At 38.2% G+C, this 17,883-nt stretch overlaps 1 protein-coding gene, 1 long non-coding RNA gene and 1 pseudogene across 8 annotated transcripts in view; 1 reads left to right on the top strand and 2 right to left on the bottom strand.

Annotated features, from left to right (window-relative positions):
* LOC309621411 (uncharacterized protein) overlaps positions 1-17,883 on the bottom strand; it is a 402,030-nt gene that overhangs the window by 231,166 nt on the left and 152,981 nt on the right. The gene's annotated exons all lie outside the window — the stretch shown is intronic.
* The window catches only part of LOC309621412 (mitochondrial import inner membrane translocase subunit Tim8 A pseudogene), a 65,906-nt pseudogene that overhangs the window by 24,169 nt on the left and 23,854 nt on the right, over positions 1-17,883 (bottom strand). The window lies entirely within an intron of this gene.
* The window catches only part of LOC309621418, a 157,858-nt gene that overhangs the window by 22,314 nt on the left and 117,661 nt on the right, over positions 1-17,883 (top strand). The window lies entirely within an intron of this gene.

Here is a 17,883-nt window from a genome sequence, read left to right on the forward strand (position 1 = left end):
TTTGTTTCCCTTGCCTGAGGAGACATATGCAAAAAAAAATTATTAAGATCAGTGTCAAAGAGCTTAGTGCCTGTGTTTTCTTCAAGAAGTTTTGTCTCTTTTTTTGGTTGTGGTTTCAGTTCTTACATTTAAGTCTTTAATCCATTTTGAATTTGTTTTTGTGCATGGTGTAGTTTAATGGTATTAAATACATTCATATTGTTGTGCAGACATCACCGTCACCCATCTCTAGAACTCTTTTCATCTTGCAAAACTGAATTTCTACATTGACTCAAATAGCAACTCCCCATTCCACCTTATGCTCAAGCCCCTGGCAACCACCATTCTAAGAATTTGACTACTCTAGGTACCTCACGTAATTGGAATACAGTATTTGTCCTTAAGTAACAAGTTTACTTCACTTAGCATAATGTCCTCAAGGATCATCAGTGTTGTACTATCTGACAGGATTGTCTTTTTTTTAAGACTGAATGATACTGCGTTGTATGTATATACCACATTTTGTTTGTTCATTCATTCATCCATCCGTTAATAGATACTTGTGTTGCTTCCACCTTTAGACCATTGTGAATAATGCTGCTATGAACATGAGTGTACAAATATCCATTCAAGATCCTACTTTCAATTTTGGGGGTTACATATCCAGAAGTGGAATGGCTGGATTATATGGTAGTTCTATTTTTAATTATTTGAGGAACCACCCTACTGTTTTCCACAGCAGCTGCCCATTTTACAGTCCCACCAACAGCACACAATGGTTCCACTTTTTCCACATCTTTGTCAACACTTGTTATTTTCTGTTTTTTTTTTTATAGTGGCATCCTAGTGTGTATGAAGTGATATGTTTTTGACTTGCATTTCTTTCATGATTATATTGAGCATCTTTTTATATACTTCTTGGCCATTTGTATATCATCTTTGGAGAAATGTCTATTCAAGTACTTTGCCCATTCTTGAATCGCGTTATTTTTTGGTCATTGAGTTGTAGTAGTTCTTTACATATTCTGAGTATTAACCTCTTATCAGATATATGATTTATAAATTTTTCTCCCAATCAGTGGGTTGCCTTCTCACCTTTGTTGATTGTGTCCTTTGATGCCCAGAAATTTTTAATATTGATGTAGTCCCAATTGTCGAGTTTTACTTTTGCTGCCTGTGCTTTTGGTGTCATATCTAAGAAGTCATTACCAAGTCCAATGCCATGAAGCTTTTCCCCTGTGTGTTCTTCCAAGAATGTTATGGTTTTAGGTCTTTAATCCATTTTGAGGTAATTTTTGTATACGATGTAAGATAAGGCTCCAACTTCATTCTTTTTTTTTTTTCCCCATTTCATTCTTTTTAAGAGCATGTGCATATCCAGTTTTCCCAGCACCATTTGTTAAGGAGACTGCTCTTTTCCTGTTGAATGGTCTTGGCCCCTTGTCAAGGGTCAGAGATCATTTGACCATGTGGCACAAAGGTTTATTTCTGGGCTCTCTATTCTAGTCCATTGATCTATTTATCTTTATGCCAGTACCACAGTGTTATTGTATTACTGTTTTGAAATCAGGAAGTGTGAATCCTCCAACTTTGTTGTTCTCTTTCAAAGTTGTTTTGGTTCTTCAGGGTTTCTTATCATTTTTAATGATTTCTTATTGTTTTCCATTTTTTTTATTGCTATATGATTTTCTTTGAGTTGTTTTTTTTTGCTAACTTAGCAGCCATGTAATTAACAAATATGCTTAAGCCACTGTCTCAATGTACCACTCAGATATGAAATAGTATCTATTGACTCCATTATATAAAAAATTAAGAAACTGGTTGCACTTGCCCTACTTCTCCCCACTCTCCACCTACACACACTTCCCCCAACATAACAATATTCGTTAATTTTGTGAATGTTGTCTCAGTTCATTATGGTAGTATTACTACTGTATTGATTAGCTTTATTTTTAAGAAGTATAGCATTTTTCTTCCATGTTATAAGCAAAATCACCATTTTATGTGTTTTTTAAAGGGGGTCAATATCATCAGTCTTTTCAGTGTAACTGTTTGTGAGTTTATTAATTTAAATAATTTTATTATTTAGCTAGATTTTTCAACAGTTGTTCAGGAGTGAGCATCTCTTCAGTTCTTATAAATTTGAGATTATCATTCTGTAACCTTTGTATAGGAATAACAACTTGTTTGGGTATAAAACTTTTGAATAATAATCTTTAATTCAAAACTCAGTCAGATTTGCTCCCCCTTTCTGGGCACATACAATTAATATTTCTGTGCCAGAGGCAACCCTAATATTTTTTCCCTATTGGATCCTGGATTGTTGTTGGGTTTTTAAAATTTAAGTTTTCTTACTTTCCCAGGGTATGTCTCAGCGTTGGTCAATCTCTATTGATTTTTTAAAAATAAAATTTACATACCTTACAATTCATTCTTGTAAAGTATACAATTCAGTGGTTTTTAATATATTCAGAGGAGGTTATACAACTGTCACCACTAATTCCAGAACTTTTTGTCATACCAAAAAGAAACCCTGTGCCCCTTCACAGTCATTTCCTAGCCTTCAACCATTAATCTACTTTCTGTATCTATGGATTTGCCCATTGGGCACATTTTCTATAAGCAAATCATGCAATATGTGGCCTTTTGTGTCTGGCTTCTTTTACTTAATATTTTCAAGGTTCATCCATTTTGTAGCAGGAATCAGTACTTGTTGTTTGTTATGAACAGTAACAAACAGTATTTCAAATACATATACAACATGTTTATTCATGAGTTGTTGGACATGTGGATTGTTTCTGCTTTTTTGGCCATTATGAAAAATGCTGCTGTAAACATTAATGCACAGGTTTTTGTGTGGACATGTTCCTTCAATTTTCTTACGTATATACCTAGGCGTAGAATTGCTGGATCATATGGTAACTCTGTTTAAGCTTCTGAGTAACTGCCAAAGTGTTTTCCAAAGTGGCTGCACCATTTTATATTCCCACCTGGATCATATTTCAGTTTGTCTACATCCTCATCAACACTTGTTGTCTGTCTTTTGATAATAACTATCTTAATGGGTGTGAAGAGGTATCTCACTTTTTAATGATTTTAATTTGCATTTCGCTAATGACTAAGATGTTGAGCATCTTTTCATATGCTTATTGGCCATTTGTTTACCTTTAGAGAAATGTCTATTCCAATCCTTTGCCCATTTTAAAATTGGCTTATTTGTCATTTTATTACTGAGTTCTGTTTCTTTGTCTATTCTGAATACAAGTCCCTTATTAGGATATGTTTTGCAAACATGTTCTTTCATTCTGTGCCATCCTTTTCACTTTCTTGATGACTTTACTTGTGGTACAAAAGTTTTAATTTTGACAAAGTACAATTTGTCTGTTTCTTCTTTTGTCACTTGTGCTTTTCATGTCATATCTAAAACTATTGTCTAACCCAAGGTTACAAAATATTTACTCTTTATTTTCTTCTAAAAGTTTTATAATTGTAGTTCTTACTTTTAGTTCTATGATCATTTTTTAGTTAACTTTTGTTATGTGGCATTGAGGTAGTACAGTTTTATTCTTTTGCCTGTGGATAGCCAGTGTCGTAGTACCATTTGTTGCAAAGACTATTCTTTCTTCCATTGAATTGTCTGGGCACCCTTGGCAAAAATCAATTGATCATAAGAAAAAAAAAAATCAGAAAAATAAAAATAAACTTAAAAAATGAAAAAAAAAAGCGATTGATTATAAATGTAAGGGTTTATTCTAGACTATAAACCCTATTTTATTGATCTATATGTCACTCTTTATGCCACTACCACACTGTCTAATTAGTGTGACTCCTCCAACTTTGTTTTTTCTTTTTCAAGATTGTTTTATCTATTCTTAGGTCATAGGAATATTCAGATCAGCTTGTCAATAATTTCTGCCAAAAAGAAAAAAAAAAAGACAACTTGAATCTTGGGTAGGGATTGCATTGAAACTGTAGAAAAATTTAGGGAGTACTGCTGTCATAACGATATAAAATCTTCTAATCCATGAACTGGGGTGTTTTTCCATTTATTTAGGTCATCTTTAATTTCTTCAACGATGTTTGTGGGTTCCACTTCTTTGTAGTTTGGCACTTCTGTTGTTAAAAGTATCCCTGAGGGGGGAGAAGAGAAGATGGCGGAAGAGTAAGACGCGGAGATCACCTTCCTTCCCACAGATACAGTAGAAATACATCTACACGTGGAACTGCTCCTACAGAACACCCACTGAATGCTGGCAGAAAACGTCAGACCTCCCAAAAGGCAAGAAACTCCCCCCGTACTTGGGTAGGGCAAAAGAAAAAAGAAATAACAGAGACAAAAGAATAGGGACGGCACCTGCACCAGTGGGAGGGAGCTGTGAAGGAGGAAAGATTTCCACGCACTAGGAAGCCCCTTCGCGGGCAGAGACTGCGGGTGGCAGAGGGGGGAAGCTTCGGAGCCACGGAGGAGAGCGCAGCCACAGGGGTGCAGAGGGCAAAGCGGAGAGATTCCCGCACGGAGGATCAGTGCCGACCAGCACTCAGCAGCCCGAGAGGCTTGTCGGCTCACCCGCCGGGGCGGGCGGGGCTGGGAGTTGAGGCTCGGGCTTCGGTCGGATCGCAGGGAGAGGACTGGGGTTGGCGGCGTGAACACAGCCTGAAGGGGTTAGCGCACCACAGCTGGCTGGGAGGGAGACCGGGAAAAAGTCTGCAGCTGCCGAAGAGGCAAGAGACTTTTTCTTGCCTCTTTGTTTCGCGGCGCGCAAGGAGAGGGAATTCAGAGCGCCGCCTAAACGAACTCCAGAGATTGGCGCGAGCCGCGGCTATCAGCGCGGACCCCAGAGACGGGCGTGAGACGCTGGGGCTGCTGCTGCCGCCTCCAAAAATCCTGTGTGCGAGCACAGGTCACTCTCCACACCGCCCCTCCCAGGAGCCTGTGCAGCCCACCACTGCCAGGGTCCCGTGATCCAGGGACAACTTCGCCGGGGGGAACGCACGGCGCGCCTCAGGCTGGTGCCACGTCACGCCGGCCTCTGCCGCCGCAGGCTCGCCCCGCCTCCTCTGTACCCCTCCCTCCCCGCGGCCTGGGTGAGCCAGAGCCCCCGAAGCAGCTGCTCCTTTAACCCCGTCCTGTCTGGGCGGGGAACAGACGCCCTCAGGCGACCTACACGCAGAGGCGGGTCCAAATCCAAAGCTGATCCCCAGGAGCTGTGCGAACAGAGAAGAGAAGGGGAAATCTCTCCCAGCAGCCTCAGAAGCAGCGGATTAAAACTCCACAAACAACTTGATGTGCCTGCATCTGTTGAATACCTGAATAGACAACGAATCATCCCAAATTCAGGAGGTGGACTTTGGGAGCAGGATATATTAATTTTTCCCCTTTTCCTTTTTTTGTGAGTGTATATGTATATGCTTCTGGGTGAGATTTTGTCTGTATAGCTTTGCTTTATAATAGCTTTCTTTTACTTCACTATATTATAGCCTCTTTCTTTCTTTCTTTCTTTCTTTCTTTCTATTTTTTCTCCCTTTTACTCTGAGCCGTGTGGACGAAAGGCTCTTGGTGCTCCAGCCAGGCATCAGGGCTGTACCTCTGAGGTGGGAGAGCCAACTTCAGGACACTGGTCCACAAGAGACCTCCCAGCTCCACGTAATACCAAACGGCAAAAATCTCTCAGAGATCTCCATCTCAACATCAAGACCCAGCATCACTCAATGACCAGCAAGCTACAGTGCTGAACACCCTATGCCAAACAACTAGCAAGACAGGAACACAGCCCCATCCATTAGCAGAGAGGCTGCCTAAAATCATAATAAGGCCTCAGACACCCCAAAATACACCACCAGACGTGGACGTGCCCACCAGAAAGACAAGATCCAGCCTCATCCACCAGAACTCAGGCACTAGTCCCCCCCACCAGGAAGCCTACACAACCCACTGAACCAACCTTAGCCACTGGGGACAGATACCAAAAACAACGGGAACTACGAACCTGCAGCCTGTGAAAAGGAGACCCCAAACACAGTAAGATAAGCAAAATGAGACGACAGAAAAACACACAGCAGATGAAGGAGCAGGGTCAAAACACACCAGACTTAACAAATGAAGAGGAAATAGGTAGTCTACCTGAAAAAGAATTCAGAATAATGATAGTAAGGATGATCCAAAATCTGGGAAATAGTATAGACAAAATGCAAGAAACATTTAACAAGGACGTAGAAGAACTAAAGAGGAACCAAGCAACGATGAAAAACACAATAAATGAAATTAAAAATACTCTAGATGGGATCAATAGCAGAATAACTGAGGCAGAAGAACGGATAAGTGACCTGGAAGATAAAATGGTGGAAATAACTACTGCAGAGCAGGATAAAGAAAAAAGAATGAAAAGAACTGAGGAAAGTCTCAGAGACCTCTGGGACAACATTAAACGCACCAACATTCGAATTATAGGGGTCCCAGAAGAAGAAGAGAAAAAGAAAGGGACTGAGAAAATATTTGAAGAGATTATAGTTGAAAACTTCCCTAATATGGGAAAGGAAATAGTTAATCAAGTCCTGGAAGCACAGAGAGTCCCATACAGGATAAACCCAAGGAGAAACACGCCAAGACACATATTAATCAAACTGTCAAAAATTAAATATAAGGAAAACATATTAAAAGCAGCAAGGGAAAAACAACAAATAACACACAAGGGAATCCCCATAAGGTTAACATCTGATCTTTCAGCAGAAACTCTGCAAGCCAGAAGGGAGTGGCAGGATATACTTAAAGTGATGAAGGAGAAAAACCTACAACCAAGATTACTCTACCCAGCAGGGATCTCATTCAGATGTGATGGAGAAATGAAAACCTTTACAGACAAGCAAAAGCTGAGAGAGTTCAGCACCACCAAACCAGCTTTACAACAAATGCTAAAGGAACTTCTCTAGGCAAGAAACACAAGAGAAGGATAACACCTACAATAACAAACCCAAAACAGTTACGAAAATGGGACTAGGAACATACATATCGATAATTACCTTGAATGTAAATGGATTAAATGCTCCCACCAAAAGACACAGGCTGGCTGAATGGATACAAAAACAAGACCCATATATATGCTGTCTACAAGAGACCCACTTCAGACCTAGAGACACATACAGACTGAAAGTGAGGGGATGGAAAAAGATATTCCATGCAAATGGAAATCAAAAGAAAGCTGGAGTAGCAATTCTCATATCAGACAAAATAGACTTTAAAATAAAGACTATTACAAGAGACAAAGAAGGACACTATATAATGATCAAGGGATCGATCCAAGAGGAAGGTATAACAATTGTAAATATTTATGCACCCAACATAGGAGCACCTCAATACAGAAGGCAAATACTAACAGCCATAAAAGGGGAAATCGACAGCAACACAATCATAGTAGGGGACTTTAACACCCCACTTTCACCAATGGACAGATCATCCAAAATGAAAATAAATAAGGAAACACAAGCTTTAAATGATACATTAAACAAGATGGACTTAATTGATATTTATAGGACATTCCACCCAAAAACAACAGAATACACATTTTTCTCAAGTGCTCATGGAACATTCTCCAGGATAGATCATATCTTGGGTCACAAATCAAGCCTTGGTAAATTTAAGAAAATTGAAATCGTATCAAGTATCTTTTCCGACCACAACGCTATGAGACTAGATATCAATTACAGGAAAAGATCTGTAAATAATACAAACACATGGAGGCTACACAATACACTACTTAATAACGAAGTGATCACTGAAGAAATCAAAGGGGAAATCAAAAAATACCTAGAAACAAATGACAATGGAGACACGACGACCCAAAACCTATGGGACGCAGCAAAAGCAGTGCTAAGAGGGAAGTTTATAGCAATACAAGCCTACCTCAAGAAACAGGAAACATCTCGAATAAACAACCTAACCTTGCACCTAAAGCAATTAGAGAAAGAAGAACAAAAAAACCCCAAAGCCAGCAGAAGGAAAGAAATCATAAAGATTAGGTCAGAAATAAATGAAAAAGAAATGAAGGAAACAATAGCAAAAATCAATGAAACTAAAAGCTGGTTCTTCGAGAAGATAAACAAAATTGATAAACCATTAGCCAGACTCATCAAGAGAAAAAGGGAGAAGACTCAAATCAATAGAATTAGAAATGAAAAAGGAGAAGTAACCACTGACACTGCAGAGATACAAACGATCATGAGAGATTACTACAAGCAACTCTATGCCAATAAAATGGACAACCTGGAAGAAATGGACAGATTCTTAGAAATGCACAAACTGCCGAGACTGAACCAGGAAGAAATAGAAAATATGAACAGACCAATCACAAGCACTGAAATTGAAACTGTGATTAAAAACCTTCCAACAAACAAAAGCCCAGGACCAGATGGCTTCACAGGCGAATTCTATCAAACATTTAGAGAAGAGCTAACACCTATCCTTCTCAAACTCTTCCAAAATATTGCAGAGGGAGGAACACTCCCCAACTCATTCTACGAGGCCACCATCACCCTGATACCAAAACCAGACAAAGATGTCACAAAGAAAGAAAACTACAGGCCAATATCACTGATGAACATAGATGCAAAAATCCTCAACAAAATACTAGCAAACAGAATCCAACAGCACATTAAAAGGATCATACACCATGATCAAGTGGGGTTTATCCCAGGAATGCAAGGATTCTTCAACATACGCAAATCAATCAATGTGATACACCATATTAACAAACTGAAGGAGAAAAACCATATGATCATCTCAATAGATGCAGAGAAAGCTTTCGACAAAATTCAACACCCATTTATGATAAAAGCCCTGCAGAAAGTAGGCATAGAGGGAACCTTCCTCAACATAATAAAGGCCATATATGACAAACCCACAGCCAACATTGTCCTCAATGGTGAAAAACTGAAACCATTTCCACTAAGATCAGGAACAAGACAAGGTTGCCCACTCTCACCACTATTATTCAACATAGTTTTGGAAGTGTTAGCCACAGCAATCAGAGAAGACAAAGAAATAAAAGGAATCCAAATCAGAAAAGAAGAAGTAAAGCTGTCACTATTTGCAGATGACATGATACTATACATAGAGAATCCTAAAGATGCTACCAGAAAACTCCTAGAGCTAATCAATGAATTTGGTAAAGTAGCAGGATACAAAATTAATGCACAGAAATCTCTTGCATTTCTATACACTAATGACGAAAAATCTGAAAGTGAAATTAAGAAAACACTCCCGTTTACCATTGCAGCAAAAAGAATAAAATATCTAGGAATAAACCTACCTAAGGAGACAAAAGACCTGTATGCAGAAAATTATAAGACACTGATGAAAGAAATTAAAGATGATACAAATAGATGGAGAGATATACCATGTTCCTGGATTGGAAGAATCAACATTGTGAAAATGACTCTACTACCCAAAGAAATCTACAGATTCAATGCAATCCCTATCAAACTACCACTGGCATTTTTCACAGAACTAGAACCAAAAATTTCACAATTTCTATGGAGACACAAAAGACCCCGAATAGCCAAAGCAATCTTGAGAACGAAAAATGGAGCTGGAGGAATCAGGCTCCCTGACTTCAGACTATATTACAAAGCTACAGGAATCAAGACAGTTTGGTACTGGCACAAAAACAGAAATATAGATCAATGGAACAGGATAGAAAGCCCAGAGATAAACCCACACACATATGGTCACCTTATCTTTGATAAAGGAGGCAAGCATATACAGTGGAGAAAAGACAGCCTCTTCAATAAGTGGTGCTGGGAAAATTGGACAGGTACATGTAAAAGTATGAAATTAGAACACTCCCTGACACCATGCACAAAAATAAACTCAAAATGGATTAAAGACCTAAGTGTAAGGCCAGACACTATCAAACTCTTAGAGGAAAACATAGGCAGAACACTCTATGACATACATCACAGCAAGATTCTTTTTGACCCAGCTCCCAGAGAAATGGAAATAAGAACACAAATAAACAAATGGGACCTAATGAAACTTAAAAGCTTTTGCACAGCAAAGGAAACCATAAACAAGACCAAAAGACAACCCTCAGAATGGGAGAAAATATTTGCAAATGAAGCAACTGACAAAGGATTAATCTCCAAGATTTACAAGCAGCTCATGCAGCTCAATAACAAAAAAACAAACAACCCAATCCAAAAATGGGCAGAAGACCTAAATAGACATTTCTCCAAAGAAGATATACAGATGGCCTACAGACACATGAAAGAATGCTCAACATCATTAATCATTAGAGAAATGCAAATCAAAACTACAATGAGATATCATCTCACACCGGTCAGAATGGCCATCATCAAAAAATCTAGAAACAATAAATGCTGGAGAGGGTGTGGAGGAAAGGGAACACTCTTGCACTGTTGGTGGGAATGTAAATTGATACAGCCACTACGGAGAACAGTATGGAGGTTCCTTAAAAAACTACAAATAGAACTACCATACGACCCAGCAATCCCACTCCTGGGCATATACCCTGAGAAAACCATAGGTCAAAAAGAGTCATGTACCAAAATGTTCATTGCAGCTCTATTTACAATAGCCAGGACATGGAAGCAACCTAAATGTCCATCGACAGATGAATGGATAAAGAAGATGTGGCACATATATACAATGGAATATTACTCAGCCATAAAAAGAAATGAAATGGAGATATTTGTAATGAGGTGGATGGAGTTAGAGTCTGTCATACAGAGTGAAGTAAGTCAGAAAGAGAAAAACAAATACAGTATGCTAACACATATATACGGAATCTAAGGAAAAAAAAAAAAAAAGGCCACGAAGAACCTAGTGGCAAGACGGGAATAAAGACACAGACCTACTAGAGAATGGACTTGAGGATATGGGGAGGGGGTGGGGTGAGATGTGACAGGGTAAGAGAGTGTCATGGACATATATACACTACCAAATGTAAAATAGATAACTAGTGGGAAGCAGCCGCATAGCACAGGGAGATCAGCTCGGTGCTTTGTGACCACCTAGAGGGGTGGGATGGGGAGGGTGGGAGGGAGGGAGATGCAAGAGGGAAGAGAAATGGGAACATATTGTATATGTATAACTGATTCACTTTGTTATAAAGCAGAAGCTAACACACCATTGTAAGGCAATTATACTTCAATAAAGATGTTTAAAAAAAAAAAAGTATCCCTGAGTATTTCATTCTTTTTGATACCAGTGTAACTAGTATTGGTTTCTTAAGTTCATTTTGGGAATTTTCCTTGTGGTACAGGAATATTACTGGTTTTTGTATGTATTTTGGTTCCTGCAACTTTGCTGAACTTGCTTATAAGTTTGAGTAATTTGTGTTTGTGTGTTCCTTAGTGTTTTCTATATAAAATATTGTGTCATTTGCAAAGAGAGATAGTTTTCCTTCTTCTTTCCGATATCATGTCATTTATCTCTTTTTCTTGCCTAGTTGCCCTTGCTAGAACCTCCAGTACTGTGTTGAATAGAAGTGTTAAGAATGAGTATCCTTGTCTTGTTCCTGATTTTAAGGAGAAATCTTTCTGGTCATTAAGCATGATGTTAGCTGTGAGTTTTTTTTATAAATGCCGTTTATCAGGTTGAGGAACTTCTATTCCTGTTTTGTTGAGTGTTTTTATTATGGAAGGGTTTTGGGTTTTGCCATATGCTTTTTCTACGTATAATGAAATGATCCTATGTTTTCTTTATGAAGATGGTGTGTTACGTTGATTGATAATCATATATTGAACCAACTTTGCCTTCCTGGGATAAATTCCTCTTGGTTTTAATGTATAATCCCTCTTCTGTGTTGCTGGATTCAGTTTGCTAGTATTTTGTTGAGGATTTTCCTTCTATATTCATAAGGGGTATTGGTCTGTAGTTTTACTGTATCTTTGCCTTTTTTATCAGGGTAATAATCTCCTTATAGAAAGAATTGGGAAGTAATCCTTCTTCTCATTTTGTTTTGATGATGATGTTGTTTTTTGAGTTTGTGAATGGTTGTTGTTAATTCTACTTTAAATGTTTTTTAGAATTCACCAGTTTGGGCCTGGGCTTTTCTTTGGGGGGTGTTTTCTGATTACTGACTCAGCCTCTGTCCTTATTATAGGTTTGTTCAGATTTTCTATTTTTGCTTGAGTCAGTTTTGCTAGGTTGTTTTTCTAGGAATTTGTCTATTTCATCTGGGTTACCTAATTTGTTGACATGTGATTGTTCATAATATTCCCTTATGATCCTTTTTAATTTCTGTGTGATTGGTAGTAACATCCCCTGGTTCATTCTTAATGTAAATGATTTGAGTTTTCCCCTTTTTGCTTTTGGTGAATTCTAGCTAAAGATTTGTCCATTTTTGTTGACCTTTTCCAAGAACCAACTTTTGATTTCTTTGATTTTTCTCTTTTTTTGATTCTCTGATTCATTTATTTTCATTCTAATCTATATAATTTCCTTCATTTTGCCTGCTTTGGGTTTTATTTGGTCTTCTTTTTCTGGTTTCTTAAGGTTGAAGGTGAGGTTATAGTTTCGAAATCTTTCTTCTTTTAATATGGACATTTACAGATACAAATATCTGTAAGCTCTGCCTTCACTGCATCCCAAAGGTTTTGGGATGTTTTGCTTTCGTTTTCATTCATCTCAAAGTATTTTCTAATTGCCCTTGTGATTTCTTCTTTGAACATTGGTAGTTAAGAGTGTGTCATTTAATTTCTCTATATTTTTGAATTTCCCAAATTTCCTTATTGATTTCTAGTTTCATTCCATTGTGGTCAGAAAACATACTTTGTATAGTTTGTAAATATATTGTGACTTGTTTTATGGCCTAGCACATGGTCTCTCCTGGAGAACATTATTATGTTCCCTCAGAAGAATGTGTATTCTGCTTCTGTTGGTTGGAGTATTATGTATATGTCTTTAGGTCTAGTTGGATTATAGTGTTGTTCAAGCCTTCTATTTCCTTATTGGTCTGTCGAGTTTTTCTATCCATTTTGAAAGTGTACTATTGCAGTCTCCAGCTATTACTATTGAATTGTCTATGTCTCCCTTCATTTCTGTCAGTTTTTTTCCTTTGGTACCTGTCCTTGGTTTTCCAACACATGGCAGACATTCATTAATTTTTGGATGAAGTGTGTTAATTTGTCAACTACCTTTTAGTCTCCCTGTATTGTCCTAGCTTATCTTGGATCCATTTCATTAAGTCCATGTTCTTTTTAAATTTTCTCTAGAGTGAGAGTACAAATTCTTTATTGACTAAAATGGGTAAACCTTCTGGCAAAATAAATTCTTTCTCTTTCCCTTCTTTTTTTCCTTCCTTTCTTCCACTTGTTTCTTTATACATTTATTTATTTTATTTATTTATTTTTGGCTGCATTGGGCCTTCATTGCTGCGCCCAGGCTTTCTCTAGTTGTGGTGAGCGAGGGCTACTCTTCATTGTGGTGCGGGAGCTTCTCATTGCCGTGGCTCCTCTTGTTGTGGCGCACAGGCTCTAGGCACACAGGCTTCAGTAGTTGTGGCGCGTGAGCTCAGTAGTTGTGGCTCGCAGGCTCTAGAGCACAGGCTCAGTAATTCTGGCACCCTGGCTTTCTTGCTCCGCGGCATATGGGACCTTCCCAGACCAGGGCTCGAACCCGTGTCCCCTGCATTGGTAGGCGGATTCTTAACCACTGCGCCACCAGAGAAGCCCCCTTTCTTCCACTTTAATGCTATAGAATATTTTCATAAATCCTTCTCTTTTGTTTTCAGATGACCTTTGTCTCAAAACAGTTCTGTGGAAGCCATTTATTTGATCACAACCATTTATTTGATCACATTTGATGACCTTATTACCTATTTACAAGATACTGCTTGAGTCCCCTTCCTAGGACATGAACTTGAAGGCTCATTGTGTATGGCTTGTATTTCTTTTGCCCCTCAGAGTTTGGGAAAGGCAGAAAGATAGTAATTGATTCTAGGACTCTGGACAGCTACAGTAGGTGACATTTTTCTCTGCCATTGTTTTGAAACTCATAAATTGATGGCCACCTTATCAAGTGTGGAGGTGAGGAAAGTATCTTGTTCTATAGGACATGCCCTTGGGGTTTTGCTATTACACTACTGTAAAGTCACCTGGCAGCTGCTTTCATAGCATTGTCGTGTGGGCAGTGATATGGCTGAGGCCTTATTTTTTTCTAGCAAATCTTAGTAATAAAACTAAGACATTTAGACTTAAAAGGTTATTTCCCATCCCTTTTTCTGACTTCTTCCTGGCCAGAGTAGGCATACAGTGAACCATTCTGGCAAGGACATAAGGAGCTATTTTTTCACAGGGAACGTGTCTCCAATTGGGACATTTATCTTTCTCCTGGGCCACTTATTACCTCAGTCCCCTTTCTGAGATACCAGTGGGATATTTTGAATTGTTGACTCACCTTTTACCCTTCTGCTGTATGGTCCTTTGTGTAGGAAGAGCTTTGTGGTGGCTCCTTATATTTATTCCCAGTTGTTTCTTTAGACATTATTTCTGGGATTTTGTGGTGTGAGTTGAGTCTGTTCCCTAGATTCTGAATATTTTTTTACTTTTTTAATAAATTTGTTTATTTATGTAGTTAGTTATTTTGGCTGCGTTTGGGGCTTTGTGCACGGGCTTTCTCTGGTTGTGGCGAGTGGGGGTTACTCTTCGTTGTGGTGCACAGGCTTCTCATTGTGGTGGCTTCTCTTGTTGTGGAGCACGGACTCTAGGCATGTGGGCTTCAGTAGTTGTGGCACATGGGCTCAGTAGCTGTGGCACACGGGCTTAGTTGCTCCACGGCATGTGGGATCTTCCCTGACCAGGGCTCGAACCCATGTCCCCTGCCTTGGCAGGCGGATTCTCAACCGCTGTGCCACCAGAGAAGCCCTATTTTTTTACTTTTTGATGTTTTTTGTTTGTGTCTTTCAGTTATGAAAGAAAAGGTTCATTAAGGTCTCTGTGCTGTCATATTTTCTAAAATCCATTATCTGTTTTCTCAGTTTTGTTTTCGCTCTCTCTTTTATATTCCATTTCTTCCTTTTCTGTAGGCTCCTTCCTCTCAGCTAGAACCATGCTTATGTCTCTCCTTATCATAGACTGGGGAGTGGAGGGCTTGCCTGTGGTTGATGCTTCTACCACTTTACATCTCTCTCTTCTCTTTATTACTAAATACTTTGGTCAAAAAAGATATTTTATTACTTTTGAGTATAAAAGTAAAAAGGTAACTAAATATAAAGAGTTTAGATAATATATAAAATATAAAGACCTTGGAAATCACCCATAATTCTCACCATCCTGAAATAGTCGTGATTAACATTACAGATAAGCTTCCAGGTTTATATTTTATGATTCACATACCTACTGCCTATCTTGGATCTATTTTATTAGGTCTGCAATCTAATGAAGCTAAATATCAAATGAAGAACTCCATGAGAGCATAAAATGAGAGCTTTATTAATGTTTAATTAAATGTTTACCAGTGTTTCTTACACTTTTATAAAACAGGCCGATTTCATACCAGTCTTCAAAATCATGTTCATATATGGAGAGAAACAACAGTCCAAAAAAATGAAATCATACTATGTATATGTATGAATACATATGTATGAATACATACTATGTATATGTATGAATACAATATATGTATTGTTTTGAAGCTCTGCACTTAGTATATCATAGACATCTTTCTATGCAGTAAATAAAGATTTATGTAGTCATTGTTAATAGCTTTATGGGTTCCATTGTATAAATATAATATTTAGTTAGTTCCTAATGACAGATATTTAAGTTTTTTTGGAATTTTTCTTTATCATAATCTGCACTTCGATGGGTAGTCTTGTTACATCTTTCTGAATTTTTCAATTTCCTTGAGAAACATTTCTAAACATGGAATTTCTGGGTTACCAAGTAGGCACATTAAAAATGTTTAAGCCACACTACTAAATTGTCCTTCTGAAATGTTGATTCAATTATTTGTTCACCAGTAATGTGCAATAATATTTTGGTCAATACCTGCCAACAGCATCCTTGTTAATACTTGCCACATTGGCCAGAAATATGGTATCTATCCTGATCCACGTTTCTTTAATCACATGGAGTTTTTAGTTTCTTTTGTGTGTTGATCGACCGTATTTCTTCTTTTTGGAACTGCCTATCTTATCTTTAACCCAGGTTTCCTTAGATATGTTAATGCTTTTTTCCCCCTGAACATGTGTACCCAGGACATGTACATTTGAGGGGTTAAGAGTGAATATAAGGGAATAAGTGCAACTGCCTGCTTGTTCTTCCCTTCTTCCTTTGATTACACCTACTCTTTCTTTGACTCATTCTTTCTGTGCCTCTCTCTGCTGTGTCTATGCAGGCTGTCCCCAGGCTCTATAGTTCATGCTTTTCTCTTATTACAGTGTCTTTGCACCCTGTCTGCTTCTGTGTTCTTTCTCTCTGCCTCTGTGCACCCGCATTCTGTGCACTTGTGCTCTCCTCCACCCCACCCCATGCTGTCTCTTGTCTCACTGTCTCTGCTGTGTAGCTCTCTTGTTCTTCTGCTTACTCCTTTTCTCCTCTCCTTCTCTCATGTTCTTGCTGTGTTTGTCTCTGTGCTCTTTCTCTCTCTCCTTCTTGTTTTTTCTTTCTTTCCCCCTCCCTTTCCCATCTTTTTCTCTCAATGTCTGGGTGTATACTGGGATCAAAGAAAAGGGATAGTTTACTACTGTCAGTACAAAAGAAGCCATATTTAACAGTTTTTGTTTACAGAGAAAAAGCTGAAGATGAATAATTTCTCTGTATTTTTGACCTCTCATTATTTCCAGTTGCCCACGTTTTCAGCAGTGGGGCAAATGAACAACACAAACTAACTACCAAACAAAGAGACCTCCATGAGAGAATAAAATGAGAGCTTTAGTAATATTTAATTAAATGTTTACCAGTGTTTCTTACATTTTTATAAAACAGGCTAATTTCGTATCACTCTTCACAATCACACATATATGGAGAGAAACAACAGTCCAAAGCAGTATCTTGGAACCCAAGGATACATTTCATTATATGCTAAGAGGTAAAAAGCAAGATATAATATTTACATGTATTTATACGACTGGATCAAAATTAAATATTAGCAGATTATTTTAAGATTATGGGATTATACTTTTTTTAAAAAAAATTTTTCATGTTTTTTTTTAAACAAGAAGCACATCTTTTCTACTATGAAACCATAAAAATTTCTTTGTGACATTAATTAAAAAGTGACCTCAGCCAGACTGATCAAACATAAAACGTTAGTTATGAGCTGGAAGAGAGAATTCTCAAGCTTTTCATTGTGTTCTAGTTTCTGCCTAAAGTACCTGTTTGAACCTCCAATCTAGTCATAACAAATCCTTCTAGAAGCAGAGCGAAAGCATAGAATTAGTACGCAGTTTCTATGCCAAGATAAAGTTAAAAAAATTTTTTTAACTTCAGCTGCCAAGAGTTGAGTTAAGTATACTCCTAGGTTCATGGCCTCTCTTTTTAAAATTTCATTCCCATATCCCATCCTCATTCCTGTCCTCCCGTCGGAACTGGCCTTGTTATGTAAATATCTTTTGGCTTACAAGAGTTCTTACAAAATATGTATTCTGTGTTGTCATGTATTTTCAATGTATATAAAAGGTATGTCATTACTTTTGTTATTTTCACTAAGCTTGTATTTTTAAGATTCATCACATTGCTATACACACGTCTAATTCAGGTTTCTGATCACTGCATAGTACTCCATGGAGTGCATCTACCAATCTACCTATGCACTTGCCCTGTAATGGACACCCAGGTCGCCGTCAATTCCCAACAAGGCAAAACACCAGCAGTGCACATCCTTGTCCATATTGCCTTATGGACCTTGTGAGACTACCTTTGTTGCACAGACCCAGAAGTGGAAAT

Source organism: Balaenoptera borealis, assembly GCF_965194805.1.
Source record: "Balaenoptera borealis genome assembly, contig: HAP1_SCAFFOLD_419, whole genome shotgun sequence".
Classification (NCBI taxonomy): Eukaryota; Metazoa; Chordata; class Mammalia; order Artiodactyla; family Balaenopteridae; genus Balaenoptera; species Balaenoptera borealis.